This window comes from Capra hircus, chromosome 8 (assembly GCF_001704415.2).
Source record: "Capra hircus breed San Clemente chromosome 8, ASM170441v1, whole genome shotgun sequence".
Classification (NCBI taxonomy): Eukaryota; Metazoa; Chordata; class Mammalia; order Artiodactyla; family Bovidae; genus Capra; species Capra hircus.
In genome coordinates, this window is record NC_030815.1 from 88,125,499 (window position 1) to 88,147,920 (window position 22,422).

Here is a 22,422-nt window from a genome sequence, read left to right on the forward strand (position 1 = left end):
TGGGTTGTAGGCTCAGGATGGGTTGAGTAACCTGTGAAATGTGTGCTCACAAGGAAGTCATTTACTATCTGTAGATATTAACTAGCCCTGGGAGGGACCGTCCCTCTAGGATCAGCAAGATGTCAAAGCATACGAAATACAAAAACCTTTAAAACGTGACAGGTATATACCACTCCATGTATATACCACATTTTGTTTGTCCATTCATCTGTCAGAGGACACTGGGTTATTTCCACCTTTTGGCTACTGCAAATAAAGCTACCATGAATGTTAGTATATAAGCGCCTATTTGAGTTCCGGGCAGCATAGATTATTTCTAAAGTGTGATGAGAACCTAAATTTATTTTTTTCAGAAATGAGGAAGAAAGTAGTGCCAAAATCAGGAGTTGGAACATAACAGTCTCAACTAGATTAACTTGTGTAGTGCCAAAGTCCTTGCCCTAGCCCACTTCTTCAGCATCCCTGATGCCAAGAGTAGTATGAATATCCTTTTCGAGCCTGGTAGTCACATCTTACCTATCTTCTCTTCCCTGCAGCAGAAAATGACCCAAGTTCAGTGGCGCAGCTCTGACCACTGAGCAGGTAGGTGCCCCAGAGTCCTTTGCTAACATATTGTTGTTTAGTCACTCAGTTGTGTATGACTCTTCACAACACCGTGGACCGTAGCTCACCAGGTGCCTCTGTCCATGGAATTTTCCAGGCAAGATTACTGGAGTGGGTTGCATTTCTTTCTGTGCCAACATATAAAATTATTCAAAAACCCAAAACATTGACTTCAGAGTCTTGGATGGGTGCCTGGGTCACGCTCATAGCTGCAGATCAGATTGGACCTGCCATAGGATAGAAACATCATGGGAAAGCCCTTGCTCACATCCGCTGTGATTTTTCCTTAACCCTATAGTCCTTTGTGGCAAGAAGACTAACTAACTGGCCTTAGACCATGAAACTCGCCACTCACCTTCTCAGCTTCACGAGGACAATCCCAGACACCAGTGCCCCTTTTAAGGCCCTTCAAGACACCACTAAGCATTCACCTGTCCCCTATGAAGACAGTGTCAGACAACAAAGGGAAGTGAGAGGCAGGGAAGAGGGGCTGACATGAGGCTCTCTGCTCTCTGGTGTAACCTACATTTGGGGCCTTCTGTAGCTCTGTGGCCCTATAAATTTGCAAAGATGAGAAAGGGGTTCCCCAGCCAGAAGTCAGTGCTTTGCTATTCTTGCCTGACTTGTCCGTCATCTGTCTTCTAAGAGCAGATGGAAACACAAGGAGGGCCTAAGGACACACGGCATCAGTCACCTACCGATGATAGACGGTTTGGGTTCACAGCTAGCCTTTTCGCTAAGTCAGCAACACATTGTTTAACTTGTTCTGAACGCACTGGGGCAAAATGCACTGTGGTTCTCACTCAGGATGCCTGTTCCCAAGTGTCACTTCTCTGGCTGAATAAACTCCAGTTAGAATACAGATTCCTGGACATTATAAGGTGAGGCTAGGGAGCCTGTACTGCCCAGAATGTCCAGGGGGTTGGGGAAAGCTCCAGGTTTGTTATGAAATGCATCTTTGTATTTCAATACATATTAAGATCATTAAAATGAACACCCACTAATAATTGTGTAGAGCATTTACTATGAGTTCATTGTATGCTAGGCCCAGGGCTGTGCATACACCTGTTCGAGTCTTTTGAACCTGGAAGGATGCACCAGCCTGACCAATCATGAAAACAAGTGTTAAGGCCACTTTTTTCCCCTAGATGTTTTCCTGTAAGATGGAATAAGAGAGACGAGCTTCATTGGCACGTGTCACAGATTCTGCAAATATTTTTGAATTTAAAAATCACAAAGAACAACCAAGGACAATGTAGGCAACCAGCAACTGTGTTTCAATAGAAAATACCTCGGAGGTTTCTGAGAGGAGTCACTTGGACATAGATGATTTCCTGGGCTGTGTGATCACAGAATCTTTAGGCCACATATCACCAAGAAAGGAAGGAAGCATGAAACTTTCTGAAGTTTGGGTGACTGTCAGATGATGAGTGACAGTGGTCAGAGCAGAACTAGGGACGAATTCCATGCAAAATACATGAAAAAGAGCACAGGAGGTGCTATGACGCATCAGTGGCCCCACAAGCACATTTCTCAGACCTTATCCTCTGGGGATGGGAAAGGGTCCGGAAGGAGTCGTCTGGTCACTGTTCTTGGAAAACCAGGGGTGTGGAAATACCACACACAGGCAGAGAGCAATGCCCAATGAGATAAGGAACTTGATGAGATTAACTTGGTGCCTGAAATAAACAAACGATACACGAAATCACAAGAGTGTACTCTGACCTTTCAGAGATGCCATGGGAGCAAGAATCCACTGGGCCTTGAGGACAACCTCCTGCTTCAGGCTGCAAATGCTGGACAGACACAGCGCCCTGGATCATAAGAACAGGCATCATGGCCTTGGGTCACTTTGGTTCCCCATGCCAAGGAGGCCAGCTAGGGACAGCCCAGAGGGCCACAGAGGGGAAATGAGCCAGAGGGCAGGGACCTCCCCCACCACTGCTTCCAGGGCCCTCTGGAAGGGCATTCATAGCACATCATCCAGAATCTCCCAGGCCCAGCTCCTCTTAGGTGTCAAGCATTCCCTGGGCCAGCAGCACCTCCAGCCCAAGGCACACGAAGCCCAGCACTCACCTTCCTCAGAGGTCAAGCTGACAGGGGAGGCTTGTGCAACATGTCCACCCACTCATTCTGCTCAGACATGGCCCACTTCTCCATTAAAGACCCTCAGCAACTCTGGTTGGTGCCACAAACCCTGCAGCAGCCTGAAGGGAGTGAGCGACGCTTCCACACTGACAGTCACGCCTCCCCCTGGTGCCTGGTCAAAATGCAGATCCTAACTCCTGAGGGCTGGAGTGTGGCCTGAGACTCTGTGTTTCTAGCATGTGATGCTGTCGCTGTAGTCCAGGGGCCCCACTTGAGTAGCAGGGCCCTGAGATTTGGGAGGGGTCTGTGGTCTAGAGGCACATCTGATAACCCAGGTTTCTTTAGCACCCTGTGGCAGAACCCCCTCTCTTTACCCCAGCATCACTGCTCTGAGAACCCAAGCACACAGGCTCCCTTTCACCAAGGTGATCACCAGCAACCCAGGGATCTTCCCCACGCCCATTCAGCCATTCATGTTGCTCCATCATCAGAAGCCAGAGTCCCAAGGACATAAATAGCCACCAGCTTTCCAAGGAAAGAAAACAGCATCTGAATAATTTTTATGATCAGTTTTTCAGATTTTACATTGCACGCTCAAGTTGTTTGGAAAAAATGAAAGAGCCGACCCTCACAACAGTGCACCTAATGACCGTCTGCTCAGCTGAAGAGGAAAGCCACATCCGACTTGGGATCTGCACACCAACTAACGCATGCAAATCACCAGCAATGCAGGGCACAGGTCAGCAGGAAGCCCTTCCTCCCGCCCCGCTTCTCAGACTACTAACCGTGACTCGTGTGAACTTCTCAGGAGGTTCAGATAAAATGAGAGACGGAAAGGATGTGGTCACTGCTTCGGAGATTAGCAAGGAAAACAAACCGAATGAACAGTAAGCATTCAGGTTGTCTCCTTGAAGCCAGAAAAAAAGACCTCCTGAGTGGGCGCTGGATGGGAAATTACAATCCCGCATGGTCAGGTGCTTGGGGGTTCCTGGAGCCAGATGGCTTTCTCTTCTCTCGAGCACTTCTACATCCCTCCAGCAGTCCACTGACTTGCCCTTTTCCCCTCCTTTCCCAGGGCTTGCTACCAAGTACAAAAAGCAGAGGAAGGGAGAAGGCTTCTATTCGGAGAATCTGGATTCAGCTGAGGGACACAGGTCTTGGTATTGTTCTCAAGTATATTTTCAGTTCCTTGGTATCTATTACCTAATACTGACATCACAGAGCAAAACCACCTTGATTCATCCATCCTCCAGAAAATATCTATTGAACACCTACTACGTGGTAACCCTGATCCAGATGGTGAAGATTCACCAGTGGCTAGGATAGAAAAGGTCTCGTCTCTCCTAGAGCTTACCTAGCTGGGAACAGGATAATGGCTGCATGATGAATTTCGGAGAGGGGTGCGTGCTTTGAAAAGTAATAAGGCAGCAGGGAGGTGGAGGAGGGGGAACAGGAGCACCATGTGATGCACACGGCACTTTCTCAAGGGGCACCATCCACATGGGCATCCAGGAGCTCCCAGGGTGGTCCTAAGCAGAATCCTGAATCCAGAAGGGGCCAGGTGTGGGGGGAGCTTGTGGACAAATGGAAAAGCAAGTGTGCTGGGGGCATCCCTCACAGGGGAGGCACAAAGAGTCCAGGGTCACAGCCACGAGGAGGACCTGTGTCCTGCTGGAGTTCCCCACTGGTCAAACCCTAAAATGAAGACAAAGGTAAGAGAGCAGTCTGATGGGTCTGTTTGCATCAGCCTCCGGGGCACAGAGTAGGGGAGAGTCAAGGAGCCCTGGAGAAGCCACGTCCCCAGCGCAGCACAAAACAGTCTCAGAGATGAATTCCCCACAGATTGAAGGTGGAGGCTGCAGGAGCACACGCTCCAAGGAGGCAGCTCACCCCTCTGTCCCCAGCTCTGAACCCTGCAAACACTAGGCTGCATGCTGGCCATGCCTAGAAGGACGCAGCCAGGAAGGGCAGACTAGAGGACAAAGCAAACAGATTGGAGTATGAACATGGCCAAACCTCTCTCCCTCTCCACGCAAGTTCAATACATCAAAGTATTTTGAAACAAGGAAATAGATATGAAGTTGTGTGTATATATAAAGGGTTCTGTATCTTTAAATTCAAAGCAAACTTCAGGGAAAAAAAAAAAAGAAAGGGCAGCAGAGTTTGTTCCTTTTTCTTCTCATGCAAAGTTCAAGTTGAGAAAGGCATTTTGGAATGGAACAGTTGCATAAGTATGGAATTAGTTGTACTTGATTATAGATAAATTAATGACAGTGAGTAGGGAAAACCTAGTTAGTGTATATAGAACACCTACCCATGACCCCATCTTTAAGACTTGGCTAAAGTCTTTTTTTTTTAAAAACCTCCCTTGATTTTCCCTCACTCCATCTCAACATGGGTCCCTATTCATGTGGCCAAGGAGTATTGTCACCTGGGTCCCAGTCTCCTGTTTTGATGTCTCGCTTTTCCCACACAACTGCGCTCTCACAGGTCTTCTCCAAATCTGAGGGCCTGGTCTAGAGCAAGGCGTTTGTTGGTTCATGTTTGGGAATGCATGTAAGAATTAAAGATTTTAAAATTAAAAAAATAAAAAGCTAAAAAAAAAAAAAAAGACTCAGTGAATGTTTGCTGAGCAAGTGAAGGAATGACAGCACCGCATGTGAGTCATCTGGGAAATGAAGCTTGCAGCCACCCTCAACTGCCGCTCTTCTTATCATCTTCATGTTTATAGATAAATAAGCTGGGAGCTGAGGTCCCTGCTGGCTCAAAGGGTGAAAAATCTGCCTGCAGTGCAGGAGACCCAAGTTTAATGCCTGGCTTGGGATGATCCCTTGGAGTAGGAAATGACAACCGGCTCCAGTATTCTTGCCTGGAGAATTCCATGGACAGAGGAGCCTTGTGGGCTACAGTCCAAGGGGTTACAAAGAGTTGGACACAACTGAGCAACAAACACCCACACACAAACACACAGAACATCCAGTTCATTAGTGACAAAAACAGAGTTTGCTAAATCCACAGTCTACATCTTTGAATTAAACAACCTCATATCTTTGGCAAAAAAAAACCTAGAATGAATCTTGAAAAAGCAATTGTGAGGTCCAGAAGGAGCCTCGGAAAGTGATTATCTCATCATTCAGTGCTGACGAAATCTCTTCTTTAATAGGTGACCAAGAGTCACAGATGCCAAAGTTTTTACTTGACTGGTAAACAGTGAAACCCAAATGTTATTCTGACTCTGTCACACATGGTTCTGTGTCTTCATCTTCATTTAGTCAACAAACCTTTACCAAGGTCATGAACTAGGTGCTGGGGTTGCACAGTTGAGAACGTGTGTTGAACGTATTTTCAAAAGCTCACTGGTCAGCCAGAAAGTGGACATACAAGCCAGCAATTATAATAAAGTGTGTAGGAGACCATTATGAAATTTTGTGCACCATCTATGCAAAGCACCAAGGATCACAGAGAAGAAGAAACATGTATCTGTGGGGAAATCAGTGGGTGGGAGACAGAAAGCTTTGCATTAGGGTGAGTCCTTGGGCTATTTCCCAAAGTATCATGCTCGTGGCCTGGAAAGTTTCTTCCAGCTCTGGTGGAAGAGGAATTATGGTGTGGTGGTGACATAACAGGAAGCTTGGAGTGTAACCTCCCTGAGCCTTTATGCTTTGAGGGGTGCCACACCCAGTGGTCATCAGAGTGTGATGAATCCAGTCCATGGGGTTCAAATCCCAGTCATCCCCCTCATGACCTGGTGAAAGAACCTAACTTTCCTATGCCCAAGCTTCTCCATGGGTAGAACAGAGTCTCAGAGGTGGGGGTCCTCACTGCAAACTGTGAAACCAAAAGCTACCTCCTGAAACAGGTGGAGACCAGCAACGATGTACCCAACAGGGATGGTCTCATGAGGACACAGCCCCTGACTTACCCACCCTGAACTCTGGCCACAGAGTGCTGACCCCAGGAGCCAGTTATGATTCCATCAGAGGCTGACCCACTAAGCCTAGCAGAGAATTAGGAGCACAAGACACAAAGGGATCAGACCTTCCGCAAGGATAGGGCTGATGGAAAGGAGAGCCCTGCATCTGGCTGTTGCTGTAGTTCAGTCAACAGATGTGAGGTGAGGGAGAGCAGGACCCCAAAGACAAGATGAAGATGGGATCCACTTCCTCCTTGCCTCCGCCTACTCTGATGCACAGGAAACCTTCAAGGGAGCTGGTATCCTCTACTAGGAGCTTGCACAGGCATCTGGGCTGGGGCTCAAAGAAGCCGTCAGAGATCCCCAGGAGCTGAAGGTGAGCTGCACCTCACAGCAACCATAGATACAAAGTGGCCCCAACTTCATTGCTGCTGCCCAGTTGACCATACCACTAAGTCCCTTCAGTTGTGTCCAACTCTGTGCGACCCCATAGACGGCAGCCCACCAGGCTCCACCGTCCCTGGGATTCTCCAGGCAAGAACACTGGAGTGGGTTGCCATTTCCTTCTCCAATGCATGAAAGAGAAAAGTGAAAGTGAAGTCGCTCAGTCATGTCTGACTTAGCGACCCCATGGACTGCAGCCCACCAGGCTCCTCTGTCCATGGATTTTCCAGGCAAGAGTACTGGAGTGGGGTGCCATTGCCTTCTCCGTCAATTGACCATAGGAGATGGCAAAGGTAAAGCAAGTTTTCAGATACTATTAAAGTTTCAAATTTTATTCATTTTTTAGAATTTTGTTTATTTTTGTCCGTGCTGGGTCTTCATTGCTACACGTGTTCTTCTCTAGTTGTGGCGAGCAGGGGCTACTCTCTAGTTACAGTGGTTGGGCTTTTTGCCCATTGAGAGAAGCCCATTGCAGTGGCTTCTCTCATTGCGGAGCACAGGTTCGAAGTCTCCTGGGCTCCAGTAGTTGCCGCCCCCAGGCTCTAGAGCACAAGTTCCCTAGCTGTGGCACACAGGATTAGTTGCCCCATGGCATGTATCATTTTTCCAAATCAGGGATCAAATCTGTGTATTCTGCATGAGCAGGCAAATTCTTTACCACTGAGCCACCAGGGAACCCCAAAGTCTCAATTATTAAAAAAAAAAAAAAGTGAGTTATCCCAAAGGAGATGCTTCTGGTTGAGGATCTGACTTAGTCAGATAAAAGCTCTCACTAGAAGGACTAGCTAGGACTCCCTTGCTGAAGTGAGAGCCCTCTCCCTCTGCTGACTTGATAGACAGGAGCTGCCCTGCTATGCCAGGGGCTATGGAGGCACCACAGGGCAAAGGCTTGGGGACACGTTTGGGAGCTGAGAGTAGCCCATGCCAGGTACCAGCAGGAACATGGGAACCTCCATTTTACAGCCAAAATGAATGAGCTCTGCTACCAACATGGATGAGTCAGGAGTGGACTCGTTTCCAATCAAGAGCCAGATGAGACCTCAGCCCAGCTGGCACCTTGAGACCCTGAGCAGAAGAACTCAATAAGTCCTTCCCAGACCCCTGAACCTCAGAGACTGTGAAGTAACACATGGGTGCTGGTTTCTGCAATCATTTGCTGTGTGGGAACAGAGAACAGATGCAGGAAGACCCAGTACACTGTGTAATTCCAGCCTGGCTGGGTTGGCACAGCTCTGGCATCATACCTGGGCCCTCCTCCCCTTGCAACTCTGTTACAGGGTTCAAGCTCACTCTGCTCAATGAACAATAGGCCAATTAATCCAAAAGACAAGGTGTTGAGGAAAGGAATATGATTTTATTTGAAAAGCCAGCTGACCTAGAAGATGGCACACTAATGTCTCAAAATAACCATCTTGTCCAGGTCTGGATGCCAGATCAGAGATGGGAGTGGGGAGGTGAGGAAACAAAGTGAAAAGGCCATTAACCTTGCAAAAATGTCCTAGAATGGCAAGCCTCAGACAGGGGGATATGTTAATTTCTTTCTTCCTGCAATCTACAGCTGGACAGGGTTATGAACAAAGGCACTTTAGCTTAACAGTCAAGCAGAGGGACAGGATTCTCTGAGGCAGGCCATTATGTACAATTATAATTGTAATAACAAAAGCAACAGAGAGCAATTCAAAGAAACAGTTTCAACAGTCAGAATTGACTTCTCCCTGCAACAACTCCAGAAAATCTTGGGTCCCAGCAGAGACCAGCAGACCAGCACTCTCTCCTGAAGGTGCAGGGACTCCAGGGATGCCCTGGACACAGCCTGCCCAGCTCCCCCAACCCCCGACTTGGCCAGCCCTGCCATTTACTGTTCCACAGTCATCTGGGTAGTCCTCAGCCTCCCCTTGCCTTAGGAAGTGGAGAAGCATCACTGATACTCCTGCATCCCCTAGACCTATCAGCATGTTACCATGACATTTGAGAGGGTGGCCAGGGTCTTAAGGGAAGCCCGACTCCCTGCTTTGGGTGAGTAAGGAACTACCAGGTCCCATGGGTCTTCATGTCCCACTCATAACAGTCACAAAAATCTCACTAACACAAAGACCCTGAGGCTGGGAAAGATTGAAGGCAGGAGGAGAAGGGGACAACAGAGGATGATGATTGGATGGCATCACCAACCTGATAGACATGAGCTTGAGCAAGTTCCAGGAGTTGGTGACGGACAAGGAAGCCAGGCATGCTGCAGTCCATGGGTCACAAAGAGTCAGACACGACCGAGCTACTGAACCGACTGAATACAAAGTAAGGTAGACTATCCACCAAAGTACTTAAGAGGTGGTGTCTTTTTTCTGAGCTCAAGCAAATTAAGGTGTTGGCTGCCAATTTCTCACCTCAGAAGAAGTGCCCACCTGTGAATGCTGAGCTCACACATGGAATCTTGGCCAGGGAATATGGGCCTGATTATTGTCCTAGGTTGTCTGAGAAGATCACCAATGACAGGACCATCTCCAGAAGCAAAAGAAAGACAGACGACTCTGAGCCTGCGTGCACATCTCCCCAGGCCAGATGGAGCAGCTGACACACAGCAGTTCCCATGCTTGCTGGTGGTGGGACTGCCTATCAGACACACACAATCTATGGAATCCTTACCTGCGTGATATGCCTTCCTAAGAAACTGTCTGGCTTAGAAAATCACACAAAAGAACTAAGAGAAAATAAGAAACTAACAAGAAATGAAATTGTTGTTAAACTTTTTTTAATGACTTTGCTTCAGCCAGTGAAGCAGATACAATTGCTTCTGCTCTTGCCGATTGTGTTAAAGTTTCTGGTGTTGTGGTACTTTGGATTCTGATTACGGAAGTTAAGTATAATCATCTATTTCTTTTTTTTTCCCCCTTTGGGTACAGGAATTTAGTTTTTCAACTGGAGTATAATTGCTTTACAATGTTGTGTTATTTTCTTCTGTACAACAATGTGAATCAATTATATGTATACCTATATCCCCTCCCTCTTGAACCTCCCTGCCACACACCCCCATCCCACCCATCTAGGTCATCACAGAGCACCCAACTGAGTTCCCTGTGCTATGCAGCAACTTCCCACTACCTATCTATTTTATACATGGTAGTGAATTCTACTGTGATTCAAATGCCTCATATATCTGCACTTGGGCATGTGAAATGAATTATTCATCAAAGTTCAATTGAACATCAGTGTCAACCTACTCCAAAAGGGGTTATATCACGAATTACTACATGCTTCACTACCTCAAAAAACCAGTCCCCCCAAAAAAGAACTTTTAAGCTATATTGTCTGCTAAACCTTGTCTTTCTATCTATTTACATCAACTTGTCCTTACTGAATGTAAGAAACTCACCTTTGCAGTTTTAAGCGATTAAAAAAAATTGCTTCAAAAGGTAATTTCATCTAAGTCAAAATTCCATGTACATTCCACACATGTAATTGTGTCATTATTCTGTACATAAATGAATAGGCATATAATTTGTCCTAATAGCTAATGAGGGTCACCCCCCCCCCACCTCACTGCAAATGCTGGTATGGAGGGCAACAGAGGCACTTCTGCCAGGACCTGCACAGCCTCCGCCCTCCTCCAGTCCAAGGGTGCACCCCTCCCACAGGGTCCCAACACCTTCTGTGCATGGATTCGAAGAACAGTCTGGCAAGGTCTATGGATACCTTCATGGCATAATGTTTTTAAATTAATGAAATACACAGAATTATAAAGGAAACCATTCAGAGTGAACTAGAACTCTGAAAGGCACTTCCCTGGTAGCTCAGCAGTAAAGAACCAATGCAGGTTTGATCCTTGATCTGGGAAGATCCCCTGGAGAAGAAGATGACAACCCACTCTAGTATTCTTGCCTGAGAAATCCCGTGGACAGAGGACCCTGGTGGAACACAGTCTTTGGGGTCACAAAAGAGTCAGACATGACTTAGCGACTAAGCAACAAACAACAACCTACACTTTCCCTGTAAATAATCACTGTTTTCAAAAGAGAAGATGATTTTCCTGTTGCCAAGATCACATCTCCAATCAACAGGGAAAGTGGCAAGGTTACAGGTTCACAGCAGCTATGCATGATTTTCCTTCTATTGGAGCCAGGATCCTGCTCATTCAGGACTTTGGAACGGCAGGACGCAGAGCTCCATTCCTTCCACATCTGTCTTCCGATGATTTTCGAGATCAGCAGTGATGTGGGTTATAATCTGACATGGAAGGAAAGTCATCCCTCTCCCTCTCCAAAGCCTAAACAAGAATAGAGAATAAAAAATTACAAGCTGCTTTTGCCATGTTTCCATAAGCAACAAGGGATTTGTCAGCCTGAACAGTTGGGGCCACTGGCCCAGGTCCCCTGAGTCACGCCTGGTGGGGGAGGGAGCTATTTATAGAGCAGATGCTTTGTTTGTACACTCGCCTGTTTCCTGGGCCACAGCCTTCCTCCACCTGCATGGCAAAAGCCGCTCATCAAACAACAGAAGCAATTCTTTCTTTCCAACTTTCCCTGAAAACACAGAAACGAGAAAAGGGTAAACACAAAAGATGTTTTAACTAAAGAATTCTTTCCTCTCCAACTAGAAAGTTATCCAAATGTTGTTTCCAGAAGGAACCTTTTTGTATCATTATTAGGGAAAAAGAGCTCAGACTCCACACCCTGTTACCTCCAAGGCCTCGGGTTTCCCAAGCCTGCCTGGGGTGCTGTATGGGGTGTGAGAACTTAATAGAGCCCACCACCGCAGCTGGGCAGGCTCTGCCCTCCTATGTCATGTACACCGGGCACTTAAAGGGAAGCCCCTGGATACACAGGAGTTGAAAGTCAAAGGATTGCAGGGTCAAGGGGGCCCTTGGAGCTTTCAGATCAATGCACCGTTCCCTTTGCTGTTCGGTGTCAGTGACAGCAAAGGCCCCAGCAGTGAGTAACCTGCAACCCGACCTGCTCCCAGGCTGCTACCAGCATCTGGTGAGCCCTAGAGGTGGAAGGAGGCAAGGACAACCTTCTAGTTCTTTCTTTAAAGAATTGTGATCTCATTCTAGAGAGAGGGACAGCCCAGAAAGGAGGTGAGGGGAGGGAGATGGCTGTGAGGGTGCTGGGCCGTGGGCAAAGTTGCCTCATAAAAGTTAACCACAGAGGATGAGGAACAACCTCGCTGAGGGTGGCGACAGGCAGCTGGCCCAGGGCACACCTCTCTTGAGTGGGCTGGGAAGTGCATACGGAACAAGCTGAGTGGGCACCAAAAGGCAAAAGCAATACAGCCAGCCCACCACAGACTGGTGAAAAGGGAGCCAGGAGCTGGGAGACTGAATCACTAGCTTGAGGGACATTTGAGAAGCACTTCATGTTTCAAATAATGACAACACAGTCATAGGAAAATGAACTGGGGGGGCTGGTGCGGAGAGGAGGTAGGTCATTCCATTTATATTCAGTTACGCATACAGTATATGAAATAGATAGATAGATAGATGCATAGATAGAGGCATGCATGCATGTTAAGTCACTTCAGTCATGTCCAACTCTGCGGGCCTGTAGACTGTAGCCTGCCAGGCTATTCTGTACAAGGGATTCTCCAAGCAAGAATACTGGAGTGGGTTTCCATGCCCTTCTTCAGGGGATGTTCCCCACTCAAGGATAGAACCTACGCATAATAAATCACCTACCTTGGCAGGAGGGTTCTTTACCACCAGTGCCACCTGGGAATAGATATAAATATAAACATATATATGTATCATATCAGAAAAGATAATGTCTCATAAAGTCTTAAACGAGGACTCAAACACAACAAACTCAAATATTGCACAATAAAGACTAAATAAATGTCCAAAGACCAGAGTATTTAAAAGTGCCAGTATTGAAACTTTGTTAGGTGGAAGAATTCAGCTATTATTATGTTATTTTATAGACAACTAGGACTTCCCTTGTAGCTCAGTCGGTAAAGAATCTGCCTGCAGTACAGGTGACCTGGGTTCGATCCCTAGATTGGGAAGATCCCCTGGAGAAGGAAATGGCAACCCCCTCCAGTGTCCTTGCCTGGAAAATCTCATGGACACAGGAGCCTGGTAGGCCGCAGTCCATGGGGTTGCAAAGAGTCGGGCACTACTGATCGACTAACACTTACTGTAGACAACTAGAAATATTCTTTGAACCAAACTCGACTTGGACTTATTGGCCAAGCCAGAGAATGGAACCACGCCGGAGTCCTGCCCAGCAGCTGCCTGCGGCTCGTCTTGAGAGTGTTCGCTGCCCTGGGAGACCCAAAGACTTCCGGTAACAAACTCCCACGGGGGCGGCAGGAGACAAATGCTGCAGTGTTGACAGAAAGGCAGGTCCTTTCTGTCCAAACAGTGTCCCGCCTGCTGACACTCACTGGCCCTGACCACAGAGGGCTGGCGTGACCACCGACCCCCGCTGCTTGACAAACTGCGCCAGCTCCCCACTCCCTGGACAAACAGACTGGAGCTGGAGGCTGCGCCGCCCCAGTCTTCTCACGAGAGGACAGGAAGCAGAGACCCCAGTTTACTGAGACCCAGCATCCCACCAAGCCTGGGGTTTATTTCTCTAAAAGACTGCCCAGGCTCCTTTTGTTTCCCCACTTTTCAGCAACATTTAGTATATAATCTGTGAATGAAAATTAACTGGGTTTGAGGCAGCGTGTTTTCCAGAGCTTCCGTAGCAGAATCACTGTAACAAGTGAAGATTCCTGCCACCTTCCAGCACATACACACTCACTCTCACACACACACACAGACATATGTACAAACACCACACATCCACACCACACACATACACAGAACACAGAAACACATATGTAAAAACACCGTACATCCACATCACACACACATACACACCACACACATATCACTTGTACATTATACACACTACACATAAATACACTACATACACACACCTCACATGCATAGAACACACATACACACCACACACTCATCACATATAGACACCACATCACATGCCACACACATACAGCATATACGTACACCAAAGGCATGTACAACACACAAGTAAACACCACACACACACCACACATAGATATAACACATGTCCACACCGCACATGCACAAACACCACACATACACAAACACCACACACAGCACACATACATACAGACAAACACCACACATCATACCACACACACATATACACATACACATACATACAAACACCACACATCCACACCACATACATACACAGAACACACATACCACACACACACAAACACCACACATTGTACACATAAACACAGTACAAACAGACACCACACACGCACCACGTCACATACAATACACACATGCTACACATACATACACCAAATGAATACATACCACACACATGCAACGTGCATGCACAGCACACACATGCCACACACACCATACCACACACACACACATTGACAGACACTTACACACATACATGCATACATCACACCATATACATATGCATCACACATACCACACATACACAGAACACTCACACAAACGCATAAATCACACACACAGACACAACACACATATACACACACCACACATACCATACACACACACAGTCTATTAGAATTGTTAAGAGATGGGCTCAGGGATGTGCATTTTAACAACCACTCCTGAGATGTAAGAGTGACGAACCTCACTTCAACTTCCAAATGAACCAAACTTCCAACCTTTCCACTCTCATGACTGGGGAAAAAAAGACTTCAGACCAAAACGGAAACATGTATATCAGCAGCCCCGCCCACAGTCTGAGCAATCGCTAAACCCTAATCATGGCCAAGTGAGGCTGATGCTCCGGGAATGCTCACTGTGAGCTCTCAAAGCCCTTTGGTCTGCACGCTTGCAGGATCCTCCCACCTCAGGCAAGACTGTGGTTTCTAATGAGGGGAAAAGCGTAGTTAATCTCGGCAGCTCAGAAAGCCAGGAAAATACCCTGCAGTCATGAGGTCAAGGACCTTCTGGAGGTGAGCTCACCAGGGCTGAGAGCCAGTGAAGTCTCCACAGACATTATCAGGGCCTTGGGACCGCCCCCATGCAGCTCTACCATTCCCCACAATGCCCCCTTCCCCAAGGGCAAAAACCCAAGTCAAAGGAGAGGCCGATAGTGCAGGTGATGTAATGAAAACTCCCCAAGATGAGATTCTCCCTCCACCCTGACCTCTCAAAAGGTCTATTCATCACATGAGTGTCTCCAAAGGATGGGCCAGTTCTCCCCTCTGGGAAATGAGCTGATAGTTCCTAGCCCCACGGAAGGTCTTGGTCTCCCTCCTCCCAAGGTTTCCTCCCGTGGCAGGTTTCCTTCCCAGGAGGAGGCCTGGTGAGAGTGGAGAGGGAATGAGGGGGGCCCAAGGTGGTGAGGAGCAGTCAGCTTTGCCCTGGTCCAGGAGTTGGGGTGCAGAGTGTGTCGTTTCCCCAGCGCACTCTGGTAGGGCACCGTCCTGCTACACTGGAAGAAGACTACTGCCTGCCTCTGAGAGGGACTCCAGGGCTACAGGCCGCCTGGTAGCAACGTCTTCCACTCACAGACAGGGTACCTTTCCCACTTTGTTCAAGTCTTCTTTTAGATCTTTCCAAAGAGTCTTAGTGTTCTACGAATATAGTGTGCTGTTCTTATTGTGTAGTCACTGAGTCATATCCAACTCTTCTGCCACCCTATGGACTATATAATCTCACCAGGCTCCTCTCTCCGTGGGATTTTCTAGGCAAGCATATTGGAGCGAGTTGCCATTTCCTCCTCCAGGGGATCTTTCCGACCAGGGATCGAGCCTGCCTCTATTATGTCTCCTGCACTGGAGGCAGGTTCTTTGCCCCTAGTGCCACCTGGGAAGCCCCTTTTTATGTATATTACATGATATTGTCAGTTTTCAATAATAATATGAATACAATTTTTTCTGAAAATTTACATTATCCTTATGTTGGCATTTAGAAAATGAATTATGTTTTGTAAAGTTATCTTGGATCCAGCTACTTAAACTATAAGAGTTTAAATTAGCATGATTTACTATGTTGGATCTTTTTACATGTAGATAATTAAAATCATGTGTCTCCCTTTTAAATATTTCTCTGTCTTATTTTTCCCTGTTTTGGTTGAGATCTTATAAAATACGTTGAATACATGTACTCGTGATAGTCATACAAGTGTTTTTTCTGATGATAATGGAAATGCTTCCAAAACATCACCATTAAATATGATACTTGTGTATACGTGTGCTAAGTCACTTCACTCATGTCTGACTCTTTGCAACCCTATGGACTGTGGTCCACCAGGCTCCTCTGTCCATGGAATTCTCCAGGCAAGAACATTGGAGTAGGTTGTCATGCCCTCCTCCAGGAAATCTTCCCGATCCAGGGACTGAATCTGCATCTCTTATGTCTCTTGCATTGGCAGGTGGATTCTTTACCACTAGCAACCCCCGGGAAGCTCAAAAATATAATACTTACTATATGTCTATTTTACATACATTTTTGTTCTGTCCATCTTTACTCTCAAATGTGTTTCTGTCTTTGTAGAATTGCATACAAATCTTTCTCTCTCTTTTGTAATTCTCTGAAAATATATGTTATTGTGAGAATGGGCCTTGCCTTTAAGGTCACATGAGTCTTAAAACCTGTGTGAAGACAGTGCCTTTCATAGAGGTAAAGAACTTTGACTGTATTTTCCATTTATTCTGTAATTTTAGGTGCATTCAGAATTCTTCTGATACAGTTTAATGGACTTGACTTTCTGAAAAATTCATCAAGTCTAGATTTCCAAATGGATTGAAATAAAATTCATATATTGACTTCTCATATTTGAGCACTCTCTACCTCTAAACCTGCATCTGCTCTCTTCTTTCCCTGATCAGGTTTGCAAGAAGGTTCTGGGCCTATATAAGTGGGGGGGAGAATGACCGGTTCTCAGATTTCATGGATCTTAACTACTAGGTTCATGTTTCTCACTTATTTCATGTTTCAGCATTGGCAAAGGGGAAGGATAAATTAGGAATTTTGGATCAACATATATATGCTACCGTATATGGAGAAGGCAATGGCAACCCACTCTAGTATTCTTGCCTGGAAAATCCCATGGATGGAGGAGCCTGGTGGGCTGCGGTCCATGGGGTCGCTAAGAGTCAGCACGACTGAGTGACTTCCCTTTCACTTTTCACTTTCATGCATTGGAGAAGGAAATGGCAACCCACTCCAGTGTTCTTGCCTGGAGAATCCCAGGGAGGGGGGAGCCTGGTTGGCTGCCATCTCTGGGGTCGCACAGAGTCGGACACGACTGAAGCAACTTAGCAGCAGCAGCAGCTACTGAATATAAAATGTGTTTCCCAGGTGGCGCTAGTGGTAAAGAACCTGCCTGCCAAGGCAGGAGACATAAGAGACACAGGTTCGATCCCTGGATGGGGAAGATGTCCTGGAGGAGGGCATGGCAACCCACTCTAGTATTCTTGCCTGGAGAATCCCATGGACAGAGGAGCCTGGATTGCTGCAGTCCACAGGGTCACAAAGACTCAGACACAATTGAAGCGACTTAGCATGCATGCATATATAAAACAGATAAGCAAGGACCTACTGAATAATACAGGGAACCATATTCAGTATCTTGTAATAACCTATAATGGAAAAGAATCTGCAAAAGGGTTTATATATAAGTATATGTTAATAACTGAATCATTTTGCTATACATCTGAAACATTGTAAAGTACCTATACTTCAATAAAAATAATTGACTTTTTAAAGACTGCCTTCGCTTGTTTTTTAAAAAGGACTACTTTTGTTCGTTTGTTTTTCTTCCTTCTTTCCTTTTGTTTAGGATTATGTTGCTGGCCTTTTTCTAGCTTCTTGAGTTAGTACTTGATTCAAATTCTTTTACTTGTATGCTCCTTAATCCATGATTATAGTTTGTAAATTTCCCTCCAAGTGCCACTCCGGCTGTATATACTCAGCTCTGCTGTATGGCTCTCCCCTTTCTGTTCACTTCTAAATACACAGAATTTAGTTTCGAATTTCTCTCCTGCACAAATGCAATTCTCTGGGGGATAACTAAGCCAGAACTGCTGCTCCTGTGATCATTCTCCTCCTGCTTAAGCTGCAATCCAAACCATTACTCAAGATGACGAAATCATGACCGCAAAGAGCCTCCAGGAGGGAACCAGAGCTTGGCCGTCGTCTAGGGTGTCCTACTAGCTCTGAGACACACCAGGCAGAGCCCAGCAGTCTTTACAGCAGCTCTCAGCCCTCAATCTACAGCCAGACGGGCATCTGTCAGGCTGTCACGTGGGGCAAGCAGGTAGAGCAGGGCAAAGCCCCAGCAAGAGCCAGGCAGGTGGAACCGGAGGTGCTGAGAGCTGGGTGTGGGGCAGCTGTCCCTGCTTACCCAGCGCTCCTCTCTGAGGGCTGCCAAGGGCTGAATGGGAACCACACCTTGTTTTCTGGTTCTGATAGCACTGCTGTCATCTCTGAGCTGTTCAGTGTTGCCTAGGGCCACCGATCATTTCCAGAGCAGTGCCGCAAATCTGGTATTTATAAGTGTGCTGCAAACACACACAACGTGAGACTGACTTGGGAGTGAAACCATATTTTACGGGAAATGCAGTCTGATTCTTCTCACTTCCCCACTGCTCTTTGCATCCTAACACCTCCTAAACTCCACAATTTATGATCCTCTCTCCTTCATATCTCTCGTTTATCATTGCAGGCGGCCTGCAGTCTTTACTTTTGCTCTGGAAAGAGATCTTAGGCTATCATATGTCTTAATGCCCAGACTGCCCTGGAGGTCTGAGAGCCACCCAGAGCATTAACCTTTGAGCCCAGTTCCCTCACCCACCCACCCACCACCCCATCTGTCATGCAAGCCCCCACAGCCTATCAAACTTTACGGCCAGTTTTTCACTCTGCTTAGTATTTATTGGCCCACGCTGCTGAACAATTTTACACAGATGTACAATCAGATTAGAAGGCTTCATATCTATTTGCAATAAATTTGGCTTCTCTAAGTATTCTTTTGTGTTGCTCCATCAGGATTTCTCAAACCGCCTGGGTCTTTTTACGATTCAGCAGACAATCCAACGGGAGGCCCAGAGGCATAGGCCCTGCAACTGTATTTGCAAACACTGGTGCTGGAAACACTTAAGCCGACCTGGCCAAAGAAACTTGAGACTTCTTTTCTGCAACAGGTGGGATGACAACCATGGCTGTCAGGAAACTAGTTATGGGTAATTCATGGGCTGTATCTCGTGGCACCTGGACCTCTTAAGTGTGAGGACATCTGGCAGCTGCCGGAGCCACTTTCTTTCCAGGTCGCTGCAGTGCAGGCCGCAGCCTTGACTCTGTGAACAGCCAACTGCTGACGGTCCAAGCTTTTCTGAGTCTGCCTAGGAGGAAAGGGGCCACCATCACAAGCCAAAGGAACACAAAAAGGACATTGCATTTGCATAGCCATGTTCATAACAGCATGATTCACAATAGCCAAGAGGTGGAAGCAAACCAAATGTCCACCAATGAATGAATGAATGGGCAAACAAAATGTGATAGATACATACAGTGGAATACTATTCAGCCTTAAGTAGGGAGGATATTCTGACACAAAATGAACCTTCAGGATGTTCTGTTAACTGATAAGCGGTCACAAAAGGAAAATACTATGTGATTCCGTTTACAAAAATTCCCAGAAAGAGTCAAATTCACAGAAGCAGAAAGGGCTTCCCTGGTGGCTCAGATGGTAAAGAATCTGCCTACAATGCAGGAGACCTAGGTTTAATCCCTGAGTTGGGAAGATGTCCTAAAGAAGGGAATGGTAACCTACTCCAGCTTTCTTACTTGGGAAATCCCATGGACAGAGGAGTCTGGCAGGCTACAGCCCATGGGGTCACAAAGAGTTGGACACAATTGAGTGACTAACACATAAACACAGAGAGAGAGAGAGAGAAAGAAAGTAGAATAGTGGGCTCCAGGGTCTGAGAGAAGGGGATAGTGGAGAGTTGGTATTTAATGAGGACAGTTTCAGTTTGGAAAGCTAAAAATCTTCTGTAAATCTATTTCACAACAATGTGAATGTACTGAACACTACTGAACCATGCACTTTAAAATGGTTCAGTTCAGTTCAGTTCAGCTCAGTCGCTCAGTCGTCTCCGACTCTTTGTGACCCCATGAACCGCAGCATGCCAGGCCTCCCTGTCCATCACCAACTCCCGGAGTGCACTCAAACTCACACCCATAGAGTTGGTGATGTCATACAGCGATCTCATCCTCTGTCGTTCCCTTTTCCTCCTGCCCCCAATCCCTCCCAGCATCAGAGTCTTTTCCAATGACTCAACTCTTCGCATGAGCTGGCCAAAGTACTGGAGTTTCAGCTTTAGCATCATTCCTTCCAAAGAACACCCAGGGCTAATCTCCTTTAGGATGGACTGGTTGGATCTCCTTGCAATCCAAGGGACTCTCAGGAGTCTTCTCCAACACCACAGTTCAAGAGCATCAATTCTTCAGCACTCAGCTTTCTTCACAGTCCAACTCTCACATCCATTAATGACCACAGGAAAAACCATAGCCTTGACTAGACGGACCTTTGTTGGCAAAATGATGTCTCTGCTTTTCAATATGCTATCTAGGTTGGTCATAACTTTTCTTCCAAGGAGTAAGTGTCTTTTAATTTCATGGCTGCAGTCACCATCTGCAGTGATTTTGGAGCCCAAAAAAAAAAAGTCTGACACTGTTTCCACTGTTTCCCCATCTGTTTCCCATGAAGTAATGGGACCAGATGCCATGATCTTCGTTTTCTGAATGTTGAGCTTTAAGCCAACTTTTTCGCTCTCCTCTTTCACTTTCATCAAGAGGCTTTTTAGTTCCTCTTCACTTTCTGCCATAAGGGTGGTGTCATCTGCATATCTGAGGTTATTGATATTTGTCCCGGCATCTTGATTCCAGCTTGTGTCTCTTCCAGTCCAGCGTTTCTCATGATGTACTCTGCAGATAAGTTAAATATGGTTAAGATGGTAAAATTTATGTTATGTGTTTTTTAATATAATATTCACTGCATATATAAGACATGCCTTCAACAGTGCTTGGGGTTCCCAGGATCTTATAATGACAGCTGTATATTCCAAGGACCTGAACTTGGTAAAAACAGGTCCAGACTGTGAAATTCAGTACTCCAAATGCACCTGAACTGCTGCACCAAAGCATCTGTCCCTAAACTTCCAGATGGCAGTGACCCCCAGAGGGCTGGCCAGGGAAGGTTGGGATGTGAACATCACCCCTGATGGGCTGTGGGGCTAAGACATTCAGCACAGGTCTCTGCAGCTACAACCCCAAATGACAGGGTTGGAACAATGAATCACCAGCTCCATCTCAACCCCATCTCTGATGGGGACAGGATGATGGAAATACTTGTAAAAAGCTAGAGGTTTCTGAAGTGGGGCACCAAAGGCCAGGGAAACAATACCATCTTCCAGGTCTAGATATTCTCCCTGGTTGCCCTGAGAGGTGGTGAGGTGCCCCCTGATTATCTCCTTTCCTCTAAGCAAACAGCTCCATTGGCTGGCAGGGGACTTCCGGGGAACCAGAGCCACAGTGGCTTCCTAGAAACCATGGGAAATAACAGTGTTAGCAGGGCAGCCCTCATCACCAATGGCTGTTGTGTCTCTGGCTTTGTGAAGGTGATCAAATAAATCTGGGCAGCAGACCTAGAACAAGAGGCACAGTCAGTTTCCTCTTTATACTTTGCTTCTTGGGTGCGGTCCCCGAGAGATAGACCTGGGTTTGACTCTCAGCCCTGGTGCTTTGGTTATCTATTGCTGGGCAACAAATTACTGCAAAATGTAAGGTCTTAAACAACCACCACATTTATTTTGCTCATAAATCTTCAACTTGGCCAGCACTCAGCAGGAATAGCTTGGGGTGGCCTAGATGCTGCCGACATCTGAAAGATCACTCACTTGAGCAGTGGGCACTGGATGTGGCTGGGACATCTGGAACTGTGGCCTTTTCTGAGGCAGCTGGACTTTAGCCTACCAGGTTTCTCTTCCCATGGGATTCTCCAGGGAAGAATACTGGAGTGGGTATTCCCGTGCCCTTCTCCAGGGGATCTTCCTGACCCAGGGATCGAACCTACATCTCTTTTGCCTCCTGCATTGGCAAGTGGGTTCTTTACCACTAGCGCCATCAGGGAAGCCCCGGAATCCAACAACAGGTGTCCTGAAAGAAAGTCAAGAAGCAGCTGCATTGCGTTTTCTGATCTAGCCTTAAAGCCACACACCATCCTTCCTGCCACTGAAGCCAGCCCACAGTCAATAGAAGGAGCTGGAATGCGCCTCTGCATGGTAAGTGTGTCCCAGAATTTGCCACTGCTCTTTGGAGAATTACTCCTTGCTGACTGCAGTCTGGT